The sequence below is a fragment of the Anser cygnoides genome, chromosome 2 (genome assembly GCF_040182565.1).
Source record: "Anser cygnoides isolate HZ-2024a breed goose chromosome 2, Taihu_goose_T2T_genome, whole genome shotgun sequence".
Lineage (NCBI taxonomy): Eukaryota > Metazoa > Chordata > Aves > Anseriformes > Anatidae > Anser > Anser cygnoides.
In genome coordinates, this window is record NC_089874.1 from 43,206,279 (window position 1) to 43,223,846 (window position 17,568).

Here is a 17,568-nt window from a genome sequence, read left to right on the forward strand (position 1 = left end):
CATTCACAGCAAAAAGCTCTTTTGTACCTAGTAAGCCCATGTGGCCTGACAGAGGTAGTTTTGTGTCAGTGCTGAGTGATTGCGTGCTTTCTGGGTCATTCATGTTAACATTTTGATTACAGTGGTGAGTTACGGAGGATGAGCTGCAGAGACTGATGCTGTGCTGGAATATACTCACTTAGATGAAGAAAAACATTTATCTAACTACTAAGTTTTGAGTCAAAGTGAATTGCTTGAAGAGATACTCTTTAAAGCAATCTCTGTGTTCTGGTGTTGGTTTCGGCTGGTGTCCTTCAGAGTTTGCTGTGTTTTGTGGCAGTTACAATCCGGGGAAGTCTTCATGAAATACTAGGATGGGCTCAGTGATAATAAAATATGAGCCCTTATAGGTGCTCCATTTCCCCAATAATTCTGTCATGTATTGGGAAAATATTCTTGATCCTGGAGAGCATGCAAATGAAAACTCACGTGGAAGAGAGAGGGACGTAATCCTGCCTAGATGAAAGCATTGTACTATGCACATTGCGTTTGCATTATGACCAGCTCTGTTCTGCTGCTTCACCACCACCAGGAGTCAAAAGCAAGTACTCTGGTGTTAAGCCTAAATGTTATGTCTTCATTCTTTTCTGCCAAGAGCACTTCAGATTAAGTGCACAGCTATATGTTAGGCTTGAGATTCCTACTCAATTTGTTGTTTTTTGGTGTTTTATATTTATTTATTTTTTACACCTCAGTACATCTATATGATGACTGTGTATCTGTGCTGGATGACAACAGCTGCTGCTCTTTGCTGGGCAGCATAAGAGCTGCATGATACGGCTCTAAATGCAATTAATTTCAGTGTTCCTTTAAAAAGCAACAAGAAGAAGTAAAACTGCAGGCTTTCAGTGAATGCTATAAAGCCCAAAATAAATCTCCTACCAGTCACACAGGGCAAACTCACCTTCCTTGAACTTGATTTTTAAGACTCTTATCTACCTTAGGGATCTTTGTTGCTCATTCCCTGCCCCTTCTATGCATAGAAATTTCATTGATCTCAACAGGATTTCTGTGTGCTAGGCACCATCAGTATATACAGCAGAGACCTGTAGTGCAGATAAGGGATGCGCAGCACCTATTGGAGAGAAAACGTATCAGAAGATTGCCCACCAAGAACATGTAGTTAGCGTTTTACATGGAGAGTGGCTCTGAGCTGAATTTATGTAAAGGATAATTTATGTTTCATGCCATTTTCAAGCTTTGTTCATCTATACCTCTGCGAATACTCCAGGTCTCCCTCTGCTTCCTTCAGGTGTAGGCTCCCTGTTTAATATTTGCTGAGATAGGTATCTGTGGCTATGAAGCATACGTGTTTATAGTGTGGTGCATTGAAACGGATGAGGAAAGGGGCATTCTGCGTGTGCTTGAATATTTATGGAAAGCATTTCTTTTCTGGGGGAACTATATTCTGAAGGTAGTACCGGGTGCTGGATTGACTCGCAGCTACTGCACACTCTTGCATTGTCCCAATACTGCCATGTGGGAGCTTTTAGGATTAGCTTTTCACAGTGCAAGTAGGGAGTCATTATTATAAGCACAAAGAAATAAGAATAGGACTGTTTGGACTGTAAATGGGAGAAGAATAAATGGCTCTCTGCTATTATTCCAGCCAAATAGACCCTCTCATATTCTGCAATGAGTGGAGTGTTTTGATCTGATTATTTTACCTTCGGGGTGGGGAGTGGGGGGCTAGTTTAGGGGAGAAGGCTTTCTCTTTCCATTGTCCTTGTCCTTGTCCATGTACACAAAACTTTTAATAAAGCAAGGTCAGAGGAGCTGTTAGAGATCTCTTCCTTGTTTTGGTGTTAGTCTCTCACTCTTTTCTCATACAGACTTTAGCTCTCATTAGGCTCTTTTTTTTAATTTAAATTGTTTTTATCTCATGTTGCCAACAAATCAATCAGAGGAGCCATCCCTATGAATACAGAACATCCATGGAGGCCAACATTGATTTCTCCACAGCTGCTTCTTATTATAAAGTTCCCTGGTGTGAGGAAGACGCTAAATAGAAGCTAATAGACATTACATCTCACATGCATTTTCACATTCTGACAAATACAGTTTTGGGATTTCTTTTTTTCTATTAAGAATTTAGCTGGTCTTGCTTGAAAAAGGTTAAAAATACATTTCTCCTATTCTCTTTTCCAGTAGAAACTTGCACAGGTACTGGGAGTCATTATTCACCCTGATCAAGGAAGAGTGTCGTTGCCTTGCAATGATTGCGTGCATGGTAGAAATATAAATATTTCCTGCTGTGTTAATTGGTGTTACTAGTAAAGTTTGGAAGACAGGTATTTCTCAGCTACCAAGAAGTCACTTGCTAGCCAGTCTGATTAGTGAAGAGAGTGAAAGCCAGCCAAATTATTTTAATAGGATTTTTAGCTTTTCCAGAGGGGGAAAAAATATTGCAGAAATAAAAATAGACCACTTAGAAACCTGCCAATTTTCCCTATTAACACTCTGCTGTCTGTTGTGCATAAATGTCTAAACTATCATGAGATCAAGGGTCACCATGGTCAAAGATAACTGCATGAAAATGAGGAAACCCAGCATAAAATAAGTAGACTTAAGGTTCCCTTGTTGACAAAGGGAGGTGGACTAATCTTCTTATAAAAAGGAGTCACAAATTAAACCTCCAAAAAGCCTTATATCGCTTACTGCTTTTCCCAAGGAGCACTCCTTGGTTGAGTGTTTGTTATCAGTGGTTCTTACGGCTGAGCATCTCCTTTCGCTCCTATGGCTACACTTTCCTCTCTCCTCTTCTGCTAGCTGGATGCCAGCATCCCAATGGGCACTGCTGTCTCTGCTAGTTCCAACTTTTTGGAAGTAGGGGAAAAAACAGCAGTCTTCCATGGGGGAGAGATGTTGGCCTAAAACCTTTGCTGCAACTTCCTCTCCATCACCAGCATCAATTCAAAGAAGGGTCAGAGCAGGCTTATAAATGCATCTAGGAGCATGTAAAAATGGCTTTCAAGCTTTTTCACTTTTGTACCTCTCTCAGCTCTTGTGCTGAACATAAGTGGTTACACTGGTTAGACACGAGGATCAAGCCTGCTGGGTCTAAAAATCTGTTTGGAAGTTTTGAAAGCTTGTTTTGTTTGTTTGTTTTTATCCCACCTTAACATTGCCAAGTGGCTACTTCTCTAAATGGACTGGGTATAAGCTGTTGCTTTCTGCTTTTAATCATTGTGTATGTTGGTTTGCCAATGATTAAGTCAACGTAAGCATTCTTCAGACCTCTACAGCTTTGGAATTTAAACATAAATTGCTTCTAGGAGAAACAAATCAAATTTGTATTGCAGACATACCGAAAGTACATAAATATATGTTATTCCGAAAATTCTTGGTGGAAAAAAATGAAAGCTCCAGAAGCTGCAGCAGTGCCAGATCCAGAGACACTTAAATTAATTTTGATTTTATATTGAGATTCTTTCCAAATTCCAAGCCAGACCAGCAGTTTCTATTTCTCAGCATTTTCACTAAAAGCAACTGCTGTGCTGGACTGTTGTGAAAATATCAGTGAGTTGCCAAGAGAAGTAAGGGACTGACCATTCTGAAGAAGATAGGAACAGGGCCTGGGACGTGTATCAGATATGAATGACATGAATCACTTCTGTAGCCTGAGAAAGCTAGACAATGGTGATTTCTATTATTGTTTTTATTTTTCACCTACTCATCTGGTGAAGATTGTTTCCACAGTACAAAGGAAACTAGTCAAAAAGAGATACTGGAGTCTTAATCATTTTTTTTTCCTCCTAATTATGTTCCCTTCTATGTTTTGCACAGGAAAAAGGCTGAAAGGAATCCTTCACCCAGAGCTCTCATTCACATTCATTCATCACTGTGTTGGAAATAAGACCCATTAAGCTAAGGGATAAATTAATCTAAAAGTAGCATAACCCAAACAAAAAGAGAATGTCCTTGTGTGTAAGCAGCTTCAGATATTACAGAGAGTTGATACTCGTACATACACAGACTCTTACCAACACCGAGATGCATATGTTTACACACACATGCTTAATATGTGCGTATGTTTAATGTATAAGATGAAGGTTTGTTTTCCACTCAGTTTTGGAAAATGAATTCTGTTTACAGTAGGCCACTTGACACGATACTAGCAGTATAATGTGCCTTTAGCATCTATGACATTAACTCCTGCCATGTCATCAGCAAGCAGCCAACACACACAGTTTTTAATAATCAGAATCACTAACTCCATATGTAAAGTGCTATTTCCTACTTTTGTAACTGATTCTATGATTTAATAGTTTTATTTTCTTTTCTACCTGTTTTTAACGTGATTGCTATATTATATTAAGTATATTGTTTACTTATCTTTGTTGATAGCCAGAAAGATTAGAAGAGATCAAATCCCACTCCATTTTGGTGAGCGCCTCTATAAGTAACAATTCAGATCTTCAAGAGACTGAATTTAATCACCAGGCTGAATGTAGAAGCCTACATCCCACTACATCACTTGGTCTCCTCATGCAGTTAACAGAAAGGAATAGGCCTGTCTAAGTAGTGTTTCATCTTGTCCTGGAACAGACATCTGAAATTGTTGTATGTCTGAAGTCATAAGTCTGCTCTTATTTCTCAGTTGAGAATAGAGGAATCTCAGCAGGACCAGCTCACATGTAGAGGTTTATATTGCATATATCTGTCATAAGGTGAAACAAATCCCGCACAAAAGTAACATGAAGGGATCTTGTTTTGTAAACATGGAGTTCATGTTAAAGGGCATCTTCATTCTTGGTGTGACTCAACCTTGTGTGTTTAGTTCCTTCTGCTTTATTTCTTGCTGCCTCTAGAGAGAGAGCACCCACCTTAAGCAAGATTTTCACCCAGCATGTTTGTTTGTAAACTTCATAGGAAGCATGATACTACTAGGTGCAAAATATAACGAGATACTGACTTTTCAGAGATTGGAGGCTCAGTTACCATTTAACTTCGGCAGTTGTCCTTAATGAAACCTGCTTAGTCTCTTATTTAGGCAGATTCACGCAGAGGCAGGTAGCTATCATCTCCATAACACTAGGCATTGCTTAGAGAAATCAGACTGTGAAGCCTCCCTTAGGCACTCTACACAAAAGGAACTCACTGATTTAACCTACAGTAAATTTTGGACTGATGTTCAAAGAATGTTTCTCTTCAACACAAAATGGTTCTGGCTGCACAGAGCAAGGGGAACAGCAGCATTATTTTTTGCCAAGTCTCTTAAAAAATGGTTTGGAAAGGTGCAAACCTGCAATTGAGAGAGAAAAGTAACTAGTTCACTATTGAGGTTAAATACTGAGTGCAGTGGGATACAAGAAATTACTTGAACTGGAGGTGGCAGAGCACAGTGTTTTATTATGGACTTCGCTGTAATGACTATCTTGTACAGTTCATTTTGGCAGAGAGATGAGACTCCCCCATGTCCTCCCTCAGAAAGCCAGTGTGCAGATGAGCATGCTAAGCATAGTCTGGTATCACAAGTTATAATAAAATATGCGATAACACAGCATGCTTGGCTTGAGGTTGGTAGTTTTTCAGCAATAAACATTATTTACTTTGTGCAGTGAACACAAAAACCTTGGACCGAGTTATAATGTAATACTATGGTAATAGTGATTGATTCACCAGATGTCATATTGTAGGTAGTGCCTGTTACTATTATCAAATCAAGAAATACCAGGACAGAAGACTTAGAGAAAGTAGAATAAGGAATTTCCAGGGTTATTATTACAAATGTAAGTTTCTTTACTTAAGTAGAAAACCAAAAATGAATTTAGCAGCGTGGCTTAAAATGCAGGAGATGAGAGCAAGTAGCTATCAGCCACATTTTTAAAGAACCTAGCTTTTGAACTATTTACAGATAAAACAAATGGACTTCAGAGAAATCTATATCTACCCTAGCCTCATTGTTCTCCCACAGTTCCCAAATGCAAGCTATGAGCAGAAATAAACACCTAGGTAGAATTTCTTGGTGTTAATATCTTCACAAATTTAGCAGTCTTGCTGCAATGTGCAGTCTTGCTGCAGACTTAACAACAACAACAAAAAAGAGCAAGAAATGTGGATATAGAATATGTGTAATTTTCAGTTCATTTATTTACTAATATGCTGTACGTATTTCTCATTATATTATTATTGCGTATTATTCTCATTATATTATCGCCCCATTCAGATCGTATACTCTTTGTGGCATAGATATTATCTTGAAGTTACCTTCTAAGGCAGAATTCATGCATGGCTATTATCCCTTCAATTTCTGGTAATAATTAAATAATCAACTACTGGTAATAATTAAATAATCAACTACTGAGTCTACTGAGTGGTATTTCTGCGATTTGTACCATACAGATGTGACACAATTAACAGTTGACTTTTGAATCATTCTGAGCGACGGTGGTGTTAGGGTTTAGGTGGACATGGGATTTAATTAGTCCTTGAATGTGTGTGCGTTACTTTGCTGTTGTTGTTTTCCAGAGAAACACAGGGAATGACAGATATTTCTTTGTTCGGGTTTAATGTTAAAGTTCCAAAATTCCAAAAAAAATGGGAACACCATTCTATGAAATGTTTCGTAACTCGAGATTTTTATTTCAAAGGTGGGTTAAAACACAGTTTCAGTATTTTCATATCCAAGAAACTCTAAAGCACAACATATGTCAGATACATAACAATGAAATCTTTTAATGAGAACATTAAGAATAACTAGAAGAAATATTTTAAGTGAAAATGGTGAGAAAAAGGACTCACAAGGAAAGTGTCAACAACAGCAATGCTGAACTTCAACTTCTTTGATCTAATTTTCATTTTGTCATTCAAAGCAGAAGTTAGAGACAATTAGATATCTCCAGACAAGAACATACGCTCCAGAACTCAGGAAAAGTTGACAACCTGTAAAAGAAGTGCTGATTTTTTCCCAATTAAAATTGAGAAGAAAACTCTTGAGTTTAAATAACATAAGCTGAGAACAAGGACAGAAAATTTTAAAACAAACAAAACTTGGAAGAAGACAAAAACACAGTATTTTATTTTGTTCCTAAGTATTTAGTTTTTCTGTCCAAAGTGATGTGATTTTCATAGCGTTTCTGTCCTCAGAGAAAGTCACAGAAAGTTCCTGCATTATGACCAAATACCTCAGATATTTCAGTGTTCCTAAACATGAGTTTGATCTAAATTTCGCTTGGGGGGTTTAACACCTTTTTCTTGATCCATTTCTACTGTAAAATATACAATCTTGTTATTTTTCCGTGTTGTTTATATCTGGAATGTATACAGTTATCCCTAAGTCACGATCACAGTTCTCCTAGTTTACCTTTGAAGCTCTGCAATGACACTACCAGAAAATTAACATAGGACATTATTTGTGTGTGAAGAATGGTGCCAAATATTGTCTAATGTTTCTGTTTTCTCTTGTTCTGTACTTCAGTAGTAAATGCTTTGTTCTTTGGTTGTAGGGAACCTAACACAATAGACTCCCTCATGTTCCAGTAACTCAAAGCCATAATAACGTTGAGGGTGATGATAGGATGTTTGTCCCTTAGTGTCATGGTATTATAGGAATCAAATGATCCATTTATGCCTTTAATTTTTTTGTTCGTTTGTTTGGTTTTGCTTTGCATTATTCTGTAAGTGAAATCATAAGGTTATTGAAACTTGAAGCTATTTTTAGTCAAGATTTTTACTTTTGATTTATTGAGCGCTGTTAGACTCAAGTTAACCAATTAAGAAGTGAAGAAATAATTGTAATGAAAAACAAGATGTCGCCAAATATGCAATCATTCAGTGCAATAGGGAAAACCGGATTGGTAGGAAATTGTATCAGAAGGACATTACAGAGGGAGAGCTGGTGTGAGATGTGGTTGTAAAGATGAAGGACCGTTCTGTTCACTTGTCATGTGATAAAGTACTGTAGGGCCCAGAATCTTCAAACACCCCTCTCAGGAGAACTGGAGGAGTGAACCTGCAGGGAGTATTGAGCTGAATATTTTAATCTTTGTTTTTATGCTTTGAATTTTGTAAAACATACATATTTTCATGGTGCTCCAAAAATGGGAACTTTTATTATATCCAGTTCTGCACATACTTTCCAGCTGTATGAAAATGAAGTATGCACATTTCAGAGATTGTATGCTTTGGAAATTAGACCAGTACTGGCAAATATCCTAATTTGTATTCTTGATTCCTTGCTCATTCTCAGTCCTGCATTTACATCCTTACTAAACAATGAGGAAGAAATTGAAATGGCAACTACTTAACATCAGGAATAGTGAAACTGTTGTACATGTTACCTTACACACACTTTATTTTTAAAATACAACTTGTAACAGGAATAGCAGATGCCATTATGTAAATTCATTCTTCTAACAGTGATTTCAACCAAGTAAAGAAAATATAGTCAGAACTGAGCTTGGTGGATTTGCATAATTGCACGTCTGAAAGACATAAGTGGTAATAACCATTGTTAAATTACTTTGTAATTTGATTTTTTTTAATTCAAACTAAAGTTTCTACAGTTACTAATTGAAGGGAATTAACTAGGCATGACTATTAAAAACAAACACAACCCATTGTCAATCTGATCTTAAAACTGAAATCATATGATTTTCCTTGTTTGGCTTTGCTTGCTTCTCACTTGTCAGACTTGCCTCATTTGATTCCTGGGGCCAAAGTTTTCGTGTTCATATTGATCTTCAGAAAAGGCACACAAAAATAGGAAGATCTGATGAGATTCAGAAAATACTTTTGTCTGTGTGTTAGGATGGGATTGGAAATGAAGATTGCATTGTAGTGATTTTACAGCACTCTTGCTCTTAAAAAAAAAAAATGAATAAAGCCATGGGATTCCCTTGTGTTGACTGAGTAGGAACACTTTGCATCATGTGGTAGTCCTGTAGATCGGAATGTGTAGTTTATTCAGTACGCCTCCTTAATTTTGAAGTGACTGGGATGACCAGAGGAAAACAAAAGGCAGGAGAAGAGTGAGCTATGCATGGTATCACCATGCCTGAATCATCTGGCAGAGGCTTGGCACAGTGAGGTAGAACACCCTCCCCTGGGGTATACCCTATGTCATTTTCCTCTTCTTGTTTGCACAAGCTTGTTGTTTGTAAGGAAAGGCAAATACGAAAGCAGAAAGTTTCTGCTGGTAGATCAGTTAGATCCTTGTCATGAGAGTCCATTCTTACAAATGAATACAGTCTGCTGCAAATGACAGCCTTCAGATAGGTCAGAAACCATACCAATTGCATTATGTGCAGAGAGGACTTATGGACAAATAAATCTCCTGCACGTCCTATGCTAACAAAGGTAGCAGATGTTGGATTTGTAAAAGAGAGGGCCAAAAGGCAGAAAATTAATACTGGAAAAAAATAATAAAACAGCTGGATAAATGTTTAAACATTTTGAAAAGCATATTTGCAGCAGGATTTTTTTTTCCTTTCTCAAAGAATTTGTTTTCATACAATATCTTTTGTTTTGTTTCTAACATTTTTCTTTTTCCTGAGTGTATCTTACATCAGTCTAGAATGGTCCACAGGTCTGCAATGAAAGTACAGGAGAACTGTATTTTCGGCCAGTTTGCTACTGGTGTGCAGTTATTGTACTGTTCCTTACTCCCCAACCCCATCCCCAGCTTGTGGCAAAAATTGCTTTCTGAGAGCTGTATTCCTTCAGACCTCACATTGCAAAGGCAGGAGCTGCATGAGCATGGATGAGTGAGTGCAAAGCAGGGGGAAATCATTGCATATCCTCCTACCAGCATTTATTATTTTGAGAAGATAAGTTAGTAGTTAAAGGTAAAGCCGAAGGTGGCAAAAACTGTAGAACGGGAAGTACCATGTTGAGATGGGTGCTCTGCATGGTACTAAGCAATTATTCCAATCACGTAGTGTAGGTTATGTATTTATGAAATATCCCAGGCAGACATGCCAATTGAGTTAAACCCATTAACGATGAATCTTGCAAGAATCCCTACAGCTTCCCATCACTCAATATCAGGCATTAAGATTGAATATAGGCATCAACATAGAAGATTACAGTCTCTGTAGAACCGACACCGGAGAACGGAGACAGGCAAGTCATCATCAGGCACAGAATTCTTCTGCTCAGAATAATTGCCTATTTGCTCTGCATTCCAGCTCTATTCCTTGGGCTTAGATCTCCTGCACATCTAGTTAGAACTCGCAGAATTAATATCAGGTTTCCTGTCACCTCACTCATTACTTTTGTCAGGGGAATTCAAGGAGGAAAGTCAAAAACATGTTTTTTAGAGGCTATTTCTGAAGGACTTTTCTTTTTTCTTTTTTGTTTAAATAGAAACCTGTCTGTTAGCATGTCAGGTTATTTCTTTAGGCTACACTGGAAAGGACATCTGAATAAATTGCAATTTTACAATACAGGTATTGTTGCTTGAAGATCATTATTGCGTTATCCTTTCTACCCACAACCACACCTTCAAAAAAAGAGAAGGGACTTAGGAAGAGAAAAATAGGTTGAGTAGCAGATTGGAAGAGTTCTCTTCAGACTTCTCTTTCAGAAGACTTCCTCTGTTCTGACTCTTAGAGCATGGAACCAATGCTTTGAATAATATGGGGATATAAAAACATTGCTTTATTATTATTTTATTTGTTTAATGTAGTGCTAAAAAATCTTGGTGGGCCTTTGTGTAAAGATGATGGCATATTCAGTATCTTCACTGGAAAAAAACGTCTTACTCCTAGTCTTGTAGACTTCTGTCAAAGAAATGAAAAGGTGGGGCAGGTGGTGAATGATCCTTTAAACTTTTAAGTAGTTTTCTTTAGAAAGCTGACCTGCATTTTTATGTGTTTATGAATGGAATAGCAGCTGGACACTGAGCTCCATGAGACAGATAATCACGTGATCTCACTGACTTCAACGGATTTATGCTGGCTAAGAAAAACAGAAAAAGAGGCAGTTTAATTCTTCATTCAGAAGGAATTTGAGTAAATTAATATAATCCCAAAGATACACTCAGAACAACTGACACTACAGCTCTGAAAAGTGCAAATGCTCAGATGAAAAATTAAGTAATAAATTTTGTTGGTCACTGCCTCTGAAATTAGTGAGTGTGCTGGAATGCTTACTCTTTCTCTTCCCTTAAAATTCAGATTTTTTTCATTGTTTTATGCAAACTCATATATGTCCTCCAAGTTCTAATCATTATTTCCTCTCACTGTGTTACAAAAATGTGAAGGATGTAATTTGCATTTCTTGACGATTATCTCCATGATCTGCTTAATCGTTAATTAGCTAATAAATCCTTGCAATAGAGTAGCATTTGTCAGTCAGAATTTGACAGAAAAATAGAGGTATTCTTATGCTGAACTGTCATTTTTGTCCCCACCCAACTGTTCTTATGTGGCAGATAGGCAGCTATTTTAAAGACTCACATACACAAAACAGTTATTAGTTTCAAGCATAATTTTGGAATCATCTTGGAAAAAATGTGTGTTAGTTCAACGTGAAATTAAAGAATTGAAAATGTGCGTTGATTTTGCTTCTCTGCTACCATTGATCTTGATTTGTTGTTATTTTAAAATATTCCTTACATTGTAAAAGTGAGGGAGCTTCAGATCACGCAAAAAAAAATATCTGGAAAATAGATTTTATATCAGAATTGGAAATGAAATGAAAAGTAATGAGGAAATAAATTAGGTTAAAAGGCCGGAAAACCTATTAGAAACTGTATATTTATGTATTATCTAGCAAATCAAATGTCAGGGGAAGACATTTGTGAAATAATTATCAATCATTTAAAACAAAAAAGGAAGCAAACAACAGAAGCATACATTTTTATATTTCAGGAGCTAAATCCTGGTTGCTAAATCCATCAGTACAGCAACTACATGGCATTATTCTCATTTAAAAAGACGTTGAATGGTCACAGGTTCCACTGTGGTCGCTTTGCTGGAGAACTTAACCCCCCAAAACTGGTTTTCTGTCCAGCGGCAGCACATTGCTGTTGAAGTGAGGGTTTTTGTTTCACATGTGGAGGAGAGAAGGTCACTGGAATAGCACTCAGCAGAGTTGCTGGAGCCATAGCATGCAAGCTGAGCAACGCTGAGAATAAACGTGGAGGGAGTTCTGGCGCTGGCAGTGGGCCTTGCCAACAGGAGACAGGGCTTCAGAAAAAAAAGGGTATTGATTGAGAAGCAGTGAGGCAATAAATGCAGGGAAGAAAATGGTCATATTTTCCCTTCAAGTTTCTCCCACATATGCATTCTGATTTGTATATGCTATTCTCAAAGGCCTCGGTGTCTTGAACCGTCTCTTCACTTGTGCCTAAGACTGTTCAGTGTAGGGATGTGATAGAAAAATCCCAGAGGTTTGCAAAGGTAGGTAAACTTTGGATAATCAGCTGTGCTTAGCTGTTCTTGAAATCAGGCAGTAAAACTTATTGAAAGTAAATAAGGACATCTATACTTAGCTAAATTAAATTTTATAAAGTACTTATACCTGTCTTTGCAATAGCATCATCTTTGGCTTGGTATGAAGACAATAGGGATGTGAGTACAACCTATGAAGTGACATTGCCCTTTAGCGATATAGCAGTGTCAGCTAGGAATAGCTAAGTATTACAGTAAATAGCACAGGTCTGTTTGCAGGTTTAGATTACTTCACTTTGATTGTTCTGATACTGTGTGTTTGATAACTTGCCACACATGCCTGGTACCATGAACTTATATAGATATGTATATGTATGTGTTGTGTGCACAGACAAAAACACAGAGAAATCTATGTATGTATACCTGTAGTGACATCCAATCCATACTATCGTTACAAGCTCGATTTTCATGGACGCTGTAGATGGAGCTGTCTTCCAATGAAGCGTTTTAGTGAGTTGGTTATGGCATGTGGATTGGTGAAAGATATTCCCTCAGATTGGGCTGGAAAGGAGACTGAGAAAATAAAGGACCTAGACAGACCTCTTTCAGGAGGGTTAGTCTTGGGAATAAATACTACACAAGAACTCAGGTGATTTGTACTCAGAGCCTGTGTGACACTGGACAATTTGCAATATCCCTGTGCTGCAGCTCATCTCTTTGTGAAATAAAGAGAATACTTCACTGCCTACTGGGAGAATGAATTAATTACTGCTTGTGAGGTGTTTGCAAACAAAGGCTGTGATAAGCACCATTAAAAAAAAAAGTATATTATTAAAGTATATTATAATTTATTATTATTATTAAATGTATTATTATTAAGTATACAGCAAGTGGCAGCTGAAGTTACCTTGAAGGAGCATGGCATGACACAGCTTGAGAACTACGTAAACATGCTTGTACACTAATCCTGCAAAGCTAGTATAGTTGCATAGTGTAAATACGAATAGTTCAGTTAGTATGATAGGCAGTCCTAGAAAGGAATTATAAAGAAGGAATACGAGATGTTGGATTAAACCTGGAATAACTCTTGTGTTCATTTTTTATGTTGCGTAAATGCAGTAAAAACTGATAATAAAAGCAAGCTTGTTTGGTCCAAGTTGACCATTTCAAAAATATTTTTTTTTATTCTAATACTGTAAAGCAAGCCTTCTTGGAGCAAACGTGCTATTATTCTGGCTTGGCACAAAAGCACCCTGAAAGAAAGCACTTTTGCCCGACTGCACTTTCATCTTTGCTAATCAAGGGGGCAAATGCAGTCTGGTGCAAACAGACTGTGCTGAGCCCTGTCTCAGTATGATTGCATCAGATGTCACGTGCTGGTATTTAGGAATAACACAGGAATAACAAACGTGGCTCAAAAGCAGCATTTTTAACATTTGTTGCTGCTCCTTTTAGGAGCAACAATCAGCTGGAATCCTGATGCTGAATAAAATCTAGGGTTCCATTATTCCTCTCCTCGGCACTGCTATTAAAGCTATAAATAAATGACTTTCTACCATGTTTTAGAGTGTAATGAAACCTCATAAGGCAGTACAGTATTTTACTGTTGTGTTTAATATGGTGGCATTAATACTAACAGCAATGCACTGTGGTTTGTTATCCATATATATATATTTTTTTTTTGTGCACAGTCTCCAGCTGAAGTTTTTGGAGAATATTTTAAACTTTAGGAGTGTTCATGCTTTTGTTATTCAGTCTTTACCTTATCCCTGATTTAAACTTCATTGTTCCTTTTCTGACCATCCTCAGGACTGCGGGATTTTTTTATCAGCTCTGGATCTGTACCAGAAAACATTCTAGAAAGAAAGCTTCTCTCCCTCTCACTTGGGTCTGTTTCTCTCACACCAGGCTGCCAGGTTCAGCAGGGACTGTACCGAGCTGGCCTTCTCATGGCAGAACAAAGCCACGAGGTCTCTGCTAGGCCTGCCACATTCTTCAGAACAGAAAAGTTGTTGCTCTTTAATTCTTACTCTTCTGTGTTGTTTTCAAGTTCTATTAGCAACATGGGCAGGACTTTGCTCTCTGTCTCCAGGGAAATACATTGTAAGCAATAAAGCTGGCAAAAAAGGGAAGGGAAGGAAAGGAAAAGGAAAGGAAAAGTAAAGGAAAGATTAGCATTCCTATTAACATCAGAGTGAAAAATATGATCACGTTTGCAATGGGCTCTTATTAAACTGATGGAAATTGCAACCCAGAGGTCATACATTTAGTCACTGGCAGGAGAATGTTGTCACTCCCTGCTGGCTGATTCATGAAATCATTTGCTCAGAAGAAAATTGCTGCTTCACGTCAGCTGGAGATGGCTTTTGTCAGGCCAGACTCTGATAGTGCTGTTTGGCTGTAATCATGCTTTGAACAGAGTTGCACAGAGTGCTCACGTAGTGCCAGCATGGCTGTGTCCATGTGCCTGTAAACCAAGGAAGGGTCCCACCCAAATGGGGAACAAAGCCTTAAAGAATGTTTGGATTTTAGTGTCAGAGGCTCCTGAGGTTTTCTTTCTCATAACAAAATTTATCAGTAAGCGAAGACTGTGATTTTTCATCTGTCATGTAGTAATCTCTAATTTTCTCTCATGGCACAGAAGTGTTGTTTGAATCATCTACAGAGTTTTGAGATAAACTTTCAAACCATCTTTGATAACAGGCCTTTGTATTTTTTTGTGAAGGAGATTCTCCTGTTTCCTCACTTTCATTTATGTTTTGATGCCGTACAGTTACTCCAAGACTATCCAAAGTCTTAGTGAATTCTTCATAGTGCAAAAGAACAAGTTTTCAGTCTGTGTTTTCAGACAAAAATGAACAGCTTTTATAGACTTTTGTTTTCCTCTTTGCTATAGGCAGTAACATTTAGCCTATCCATTTATTTCTTCAGTTTTAATGTTTTCTGTCTGCAGTCTTTATACCTATGAAGGCCCGCATTGTCATCACAGCCCTGTTGTCATCCAGAAATTATATCAATTGCATTCACTTTTGTGTGAAGTTAGAACATTTTCAAGGGCGATTCTGAAGTATTCCTTTCCCATCTTTACCTGTTTTTCCCTTCATTTCCTTAATGTGTTTTTCTTTGCCTATTTTTGTACCTTTTTTTTTTTTTCCCCACCTATTCTTCATTGTTGTGCTCGGTTCACTTCCGTTCTTATTATTCCTAAACTTTTAACTGAAAGAGTAGAGGATTGATTTTTATTTTTCCTGTCTTAGTATTGAACTCACACTCTTTTTCAAATTTTTGGACCCATGGCACAGCAAGCCGTAGCGTGACCTTCACATGAGACATGAACTGCACAGAGTTAAAGGAGATTAGGCCATCACTCAGCCTCTGATATGTAAGCTTGCTTCCTTGTCTGCCCTTAGCTGAGAGCTCTACACTTGACAATTTCAGAAGGGTTTAGAGTTATCTATTTAATATTCTAGAATGTTGTCTCAGATGGCAATAAAGGTTTTTTAAGCTGTAAGGGTTAGAATTTGCCTTATGCTGTAGCACATTAGATTTAGCGTTGGTATCATCAACACATTTTGAAAAGAGCTAAGAAGTATGAGTAAGATATTCTGTTGCCTTGGGAAAATAATATAATTTCACTTTTTTGTCTTTCCTTTTGGATAAAGTATCTTTATAAATAGGTGACTTACTGGAAAATTCCCAGTGAAACCACTGTGCAGCTTTCTGCCCTGGAATTCACAGGTACAATTGTGCCTTGAAGGCAGACACTTACTTTAGGCTGGACAGAGCCCCCGAGTCCTGGCAGGAGCTCCAGGTGATGGTATGTCTCAGGAATACCTCACGTTGCTGCTTTGCCGTTTGAGGAAATGGAGTTGCCGAGCCATTTTTTCCAAGGCCCTTCCTTCTTCTCCCAGCACATACACAAGAGCGCCGTGTTGGCTTCCCACCCACAGGCACCTGACAAGTGATAAGGTTCAGGTCAGCAGCAGCAAAGCCTGGCTCGTGGGCTTGGGGCTTGCAAGCTGGCTGGAGGAGCAGCACGGCCCACGGCTCTGCTGACTGTGTTCTAAGCTGCTGCTTGCCCCTTCTGCCTGGGAGAAACGGAAGGAGCATCGGTGTCCTTACTTATATGTTGTTTCCAATGCATTCCCTCCCTTCCCCAGGGCCTATTTACAGGAGAAGATGGTAGAGCACACAGGGAGGTTTTGTGGCACACAGTAATTATACTGTCCAAGGTGCTTAGTGTGATTTGGATATTCTCCACCACAGTAAAATGAACTCCTGCCTCTAAGAATCAGTCAGTCACCCATCTTATAAATGCTTTTGGCTGTACAGCCTATACCTTGCTATGCTTCTGACACAGTCAGGGTCACATCCACTTTTTAAAGGTGATCCTGCATTTAAGCGAGGAAGCTGGCAATGCTGTGTGTTAACTTCTAGCAAACTAGCTCATTTTAAGGCATACACATTATGTTTTTCAGTGAATGCAGAAGAATAAAATAAAGGAAGGGCAATAACAATAAAATGAATTTTCCCTTCAGCTTTTCCTTCTTTCTCACAGTAGTGGCAAAATTATATTGCTTGGCTGTGTTTTAGATTAGAAGTGGTTGGAGTTTTTGCTTCTGCACCCAGTAGTCATTGTTGGAATGTGTTGTGTTAATTAGAACTGATTTAAATAAAAAGATTTTCATTAGGCAGTCTGAAAAAAAAAATCTTAACATTTCCGAGTATTTTTAAACTGTTGAACAGATTAAAAATCGGGATTAAGCTTTCATTTACATAGGAATACATCATGCGTCAACACTAATCAGAGCTTCTCAGAATACGCTGTTTCAGCTCTGATACTGGCAAGGTGTTACTACTTTGACCGTGCACAGGGCGTGTTTACCCAAACCAAGCCTTTTTTCCTATCATAAAAATTTTCTATTGCTACTTTTTAGTGGGCTATGAGTAGAGCTGCAAATAATGAAAACATTTGCGGTATGTATGTGTCTGCTTCTTTATTGCAAGGACCATTCACAAAGACACAGCAGATGTTTCTTTCCCCACAGTTTGTAAACAAAATGTAGTATTAAAACATGCATGCCTGAATTAAATAAGCTAATGGTCATAACTGAGGCATTTTTTTCCTTGTGCAGTTTAACACTGGGTTGCATATGCTGTTCTGGACATTAATGGTATACATATGTTAGAG

General features: G+C 38.0%; 1 protein-coding gene across 13 annotated transcripts in view; it reads left to right on the forward strand.

The window, feature by feature from the left end:
• Positions 1-17,568, forward strand: part of RBMS3 (RNA binding motif single stranded interacting protein 3) — a 702,788-nt gene that overhangs the window by 582,313 nt on the left and 102,907 nt on the right. The gene's annotated exons all lie outside the window — the stretch shown is intronic.